This window comes from Meles meles, chromosome 15, assembly GCF_922984935.1.
Source record: "Meles meles chromosome 15, mMelMel3.1 paternal haplotype, whole genome shotgun sequence".
NCBI lineage: Eukaryota > Metazoa > Chordata > Mammalia > Carnivora > Mustelidae > Meles > Meles meles.
Genome location: NC_060080.1, coordinates 68,235,520 through 68,241,305, shown reverse-complemented (window position 1 = coordinate 68,241,305; position 5,786 = coordinate 68,235,520).

The window sequence follows — 5,786 nt, the reverse complement described above, 5'->3', positions numbered from 1 at the left end:
TAAAGCTCAAGATGTTTTACTTCTTAAGAAAAAATGCATTTTGGGGACACCTGGGTGGCTCAGTGGGTTAAAGCTTCCACCTTCCTCTGAGGTCATGATCCCAGGGTCCTGGGATTGAGCCCTGCCTCGGGCTCTCTGCTCAGCAGAGAGCCTGCCTCCTTCTCTCTCTCTCTGCCTGCCTCTGTCTACTTGTGATCTCTGTCTGTCAAATAAATAAATAAAATCTAAAAAAAAAAAAAAAAGAAAGAATGCATATGGAATCTGCAAGTGTCCAGTGATAATCAACAAAATGTTTTGTAATGAGGATTCTGAAATCCTAATACAAGTTAAATCATTGCAGTGATTTAAAATAGAGTCAGGGGCACCTGGCTGGCTTAGTCATTGCAGCATGCTAACTCTTGATCTCAGGGTTGGGTTGTAAGTTTGAGTCCCATGTTGGGTGTAGAGATTACTTAAACATAAAATCTTAAAAAAATCAAATAAGATAAATTGAAGTCAAACATGAGTTAAGTGGTTTCATGAGAATTAAACTTACATGGAATGAGAGTACACTACCTTCTGCTCCTCTCCATTATATATTGTGCTTCTAGAAGCCATGATGATTCTCCACTTACTTAGTTCTTTTATGTATACTCAGTTCCAATGTGATTTAATTGTATATGTTAATATCTGTCTGAAATAGTATATTGTTCCAGAATTGGTGAAAACTGTACCAATTAATCCCTCTGAATTTCAGAGAAAGCTTTTTTATAATTCTAGTTACTTTACAAACTATACTCTAATTTTAAGTGATAGCTAAGTGAAAATAAAATATAATTCAAGTTACTTTCAAAACCTATTCAGGGGCTCTGAGGTGACTCAGTTGGTTAAGTGTCTGACCCTTGCTTTCATAATCTCAGGGTTATGGAATCGAGTCCCACATCAGGCTCTAAGCTGAGCATGGAGCCTGCTGAAAAGTCTTTCTCTCTCTCTCCTTCTGTCCCCCACCCCCAAATAAGCTATTCTTTGCTTGGCAAATCCCACATGACTTCATGATAAAAATACTCATAAACTAGGATAGGGAAGGAATTTTCTCAACCTAATAAAAGTCATCTACAAAAACCCACAGCTAATATCATACTAAATGGGTGAAAAACTGAAAACATTACGTTAAGGTTAGAAACAAAACAAGGATGTCTGCTCTCACTACTTTTATTTGACATTGTACTGGAGGCTCAAGCCAGAGTGATTAGGCAAGAAAAAGAAATGAGAAGCATCCTGATTATAAAGGAAGAAGTAAAAATATCCTATTTACAAATGATAAAATCTTGCATATAGAAAATCTAAAAGCATCTATGAAAAACTCAAAGAACTAATAAAGAAGTTCAGCGCTGACGTGTATGAAGTTTCTAAAATGTGATGTTGTGTTGAATGTGTTCTAAATTTGTGATGAATGTGTTCTAAAATTGATTATGATGATGGCTGCACAATTCTGTAACTACACTGAAAATTATAGAATCATACATTTAAGTGGGTGAGTTGTATGATATAAGAATTATATATCCAGGGGGCACCTGGGTGGCTCAGTGGGTTAAAGCCTCTGCCTTCGGCTCAGGTCATGATCCCAGGGTCCTGGGATCGAGCCCCACATCGGGCTCTCTGCTCTACAGGGAGGCTGCTTCCTCCTCTCTCTCTGCCTGCCTCTCTGCCTAGTTGTGATTTCTCTCTGTCAAATAAATAAAATAAAAAAAAAAAAAAGAATTATATATCCATTTTATATGGGGGGAGGGAGCTGTATTGGGTTCTCCAAAGAAGCAGAACCAATGAGACTGGTAGATTGATAGATTGGTTGACTGATTGGTTGAATGTAAAGAATTAACTCACATGATTTTGGAGACTGGCAAGTCCAAAATCTGCAGGGTGGGCCAGTAGGCAGGAGATCCCGGGATAAGCAGAAATTGCAGTTCATATCTGAAGGCTGTCTTTTGCACAATTCCCTCTTGCTCAGAGGAAGTCAGTCTTTTGTTTTATCCAGGCCTTCAGCTATTTGGACAGCTATTCCCCCTCCCCCGCATCATGGGGAATAATCTGCTTTGCTCAAAGTCCACCAATTCAAATCTTTATTTCATCCAAAAATACTCTCACAGAAACATCTAGAATAATGTTTGACCACATATCTGGACATTGGTCTGGTCAAGTTGACAAAAAAATTAACACAAAGACCTATTCTTCCCATTTTCTCATTGGTCCCAGAGACTAAAAAACTTCAGGAAAGTCGTTGTTAATTCAGACAAATTACAGAGTTCTAGATATAGCTTGCTCTGTACAGTAAAATTTCAGTGGACAGAGTGTGCCTGACAGACTAATTAGGCTATTAATAGAGTTAATAATGGGGCTGATAAAAATAATTCTTAATAGTAAAATGACATAGTATCTACTTCTAGAAGTTTCCTTTTTCCTAAACTTTTATACAACTAAAGGTTTAAAATGTCATTCATGTTTTGTTTTCTTTTTCTTTTCATGTCATTTCTCTTCTTTATTAACATATATTTTATGAGTTCCTTGTAGCATATATTGTGAGTTTTGCATTTTAAAAATGTTTTAACTTGGGGCGCCTGGGTGGCTCAGTGGGTTAAGACCTCTGCCTTCAGCTCAGGTCATGATCCCAGGGTCCTGGGATCAAGCCCCGCATAGGGCTTTCTGCTCAGCAGGGAGCCTGCTTCCCTTCTTCTCTCTCTGCCTGCCTCTCTGCCTACTTGTGATCTGTCTGTCAAATAGATAAGTAAAATCTTTAAAAAAATGTTTTTACTTTATTTTATTTTAAAGATTTATTTCAGGGCACATGGATGGCTCAGTTAAGTGTCTGCCTTCAGCCAGGTCATGATCCCAGGGTCCTGGGATTGAGCCTTGCATTGGGCAACCTGCTCAGCGGGAAGTCGTCTTCTCCCCCTCCTTCCCACTCATGCTCTCATATCTTTGTCTCTCTCAAATAAATAAAATGTTAAAAAAGAGATTTTACTTATTTGAGAGAGACAAAGAGCATTAGAGCAGGGGGAGGGAGGGGCAAAGGGCGAAAGAATCTCAAGGAGACTCCATGCTGAACGTGGAGCTCAACTCAGGGCTCAATCGCAGGACGCTGATGAGATCATGACCTGAGCCAAAATCAAGAACTGGTGGCTTAACTGACCCAGGTTCCCCATAAGTGTTTTGATTTTATTATATTTTTTAAATTTACTTTTTTAAAGAAGAGCCAAACATTTTATTTTATTTTCAAAGATTTTATTTATTTATTTGTCAGAGAGAGAGAGAGGGAGAGAGAAGGCACAAGCAGAAGAAGAAGCAGGCTCCCCCCTGAGCAAGGAGCCCATGCAGGACTGGATCCCAGGACTCTGGGATCACCACCCAAGCCAAAGTCAGATGCTTAATGGACTCAGCCACCCAGGGGTCCCTGTTTTTATTTTATTTTATTTTTTTAAAGATCTTATTTATTTATTTGACAGAGATCACAAGTAGGCAGAGAGGCAGCAGAGAGAGAGGGGGAAGCAGGCTCCCTGCTGAGCAGAGAGCCCGATGCAGGGCTCATGCAGGGCTTGATCCCAGGACCCTGAGATCACGACCTGAGATGAAGGCAGAGGCTTTAACCCACTGAACCACCCAGGCGTCTCCTTGTTTTGATTTTAGATGCAACAATCTTTCTTCAACGTTCACCAGGGCCTAGCAATGAAAATGTTCCCATCTGGAAACTCCTACATTTAAACACAAGTTAAGCTCTTATTTCTTTGCACAAAGGTTGCTTAGTTTTTTTATATAAAATATTAAACCTGGTAAGGAGCTTATATAAATTTGAGGAAAGAGTTCTGGAATGAGATATAAGAAAGAGAGGGGCGCCTGGGTGGCTCAGTGGTTTAAGCCTCTGCCTTCGGCTCAGGTCATGGTCTCAGGGTCCTGGGATCGAGCCCCGCATCAGGCTCTCTGCTCATTGAGGAGTCTGTTTCTCTCTCTCTCTCTGCCTGCCTCTCTGCCTACTTGTGACCTCTCTCTCTGTTAAATAAAATATTAAAAAAAAAAAAGATATAAGAAAGAGATGATTATAGGGGTGCCTGGGTGGCTCAGTGGGTTAAAGCCTCTGCCTTCAGCTCAGGTCATGATCCCAGAGTCCTGGGATCGAGCCCCGCATCGGGTTCTCTGCTCCACAGGGAGCCTGCTTCCTCCTCTCTCTCTGCCTCTCTCTCTGCCTGCCTCTCTGCCTACTTGTGATCTCTCTCTCTGTCAAATAAATAAATAAAATCTTTAAAAAAAAAAAAAGAAAGATAATTATAAGGAGATGAAAAGGAACTGGAGCTGATAAAATGGGGGAAATTCAAAGTGGTCTTCAAACTTATCTGTATTATATTAAAAATCGATATGAAGAATATATGCACTGATCACTTTTGTAATTAGCAATGAAAAAATAACACATCTGATCTGATTCCCTTATTTGCAGATTGCAGAATAGTGGCTTGGAGGAGGTCGTTCTACTGGTAGCAACAGGACTAGAAGCCCATTCCACTAAACCATGTCGCTTAGTCCCATGTTCTAAATCATCTACGCAGCCAGTAATGTACTACAAAGGTCAAACCATCTTTTTTTCATATACTGAATACAGAAAATATTAACTAGTCTAGAAGCTTAGTAGGTTCTTTTAGAGAAATTAAGTTGTAAGATTCACATTTGTTTTTTCCAGTAGGAAAAAAAAACCAGAGTGCCTTGGAGAAAGAACTGGTGGGCCTGGAGGTGAGTCAAGGAAGGAGAGAAAGAGGGTAGAGAGGCATAGGGCTACACTGGAATGGGGCTGGTGCACAGACCAGTGTCCTTTACCAGTAGTCAAATATGGCTCCCATGGAGTATGAAAAAATAGCACTTAGTAGTTGCCCGTATTCAATCCTGAAAGTTGCCTTAGTGATTTTATGTCTGAGTATGAAGATTTAACTATTTCTAGAAACTCTTTCTATTTACCTCTAACCTGAACCTAGATTTTTAGGGTCTTCTAGATATGTGTTATTTGGAAATAAAACAGTGTTTAATTTTGGGGTCCCTGGGTGGCTCAGTTTGTTAAGCACTGACTCTTGATATCAGCTCAGGTCTTGATCTCAAGGTCATGAGTTCAAGCCCCACACTGGGCTCTACGCTGAGTGCTAAGCTTACTTAAAAAAAAAGAAAGCAAAACAACAATATTTAATTTTATTAAGCACACATATATACATACATACATATATATATGTGTATTTCAATACACATATGGCTTTCAATAATGTACTTTCCTTTATAGACAAAGCTAATACACTCTATCCTCATTGTGAGTTACTTTTTTTTTTAAAGATTTTATTTATTTATCTGACAGAGAGAGAGATCACAAGTAGGCAGAGAGGCAGGCAGAGAGAGAAAGAGGAGGAAGCAGGCTCCCTGCCAAGCAGAGAGCCCGATGCAGGGCTTGATCCCAGGACCCTGAGATCATGACCTGAGCTGAAGGCAGAGGCTTAACCCACTGAGCCACCCAGGCACCACTGTGAGTTACTTTTTAATTCACTATATTCTGTGCCTTGGTTTTCTTTCTTGTCAAAATTTAAGATGAATTTTCACAAAATACAACAAAGTCAAAGCAAAATTAGAGATTTTAAGAGTTAGAGGAAGTTGTAGATTCACCTAAGCTAACTTAGCTCGACTGTGAATTTAAAGGACAAAAGACCTAAATTTATTACTTCCTTTTACTCTCATAAGCTCCTTGGTGAATCTATCCACTGTTTGCTCCATAAGGGCAAAGTGGTTTT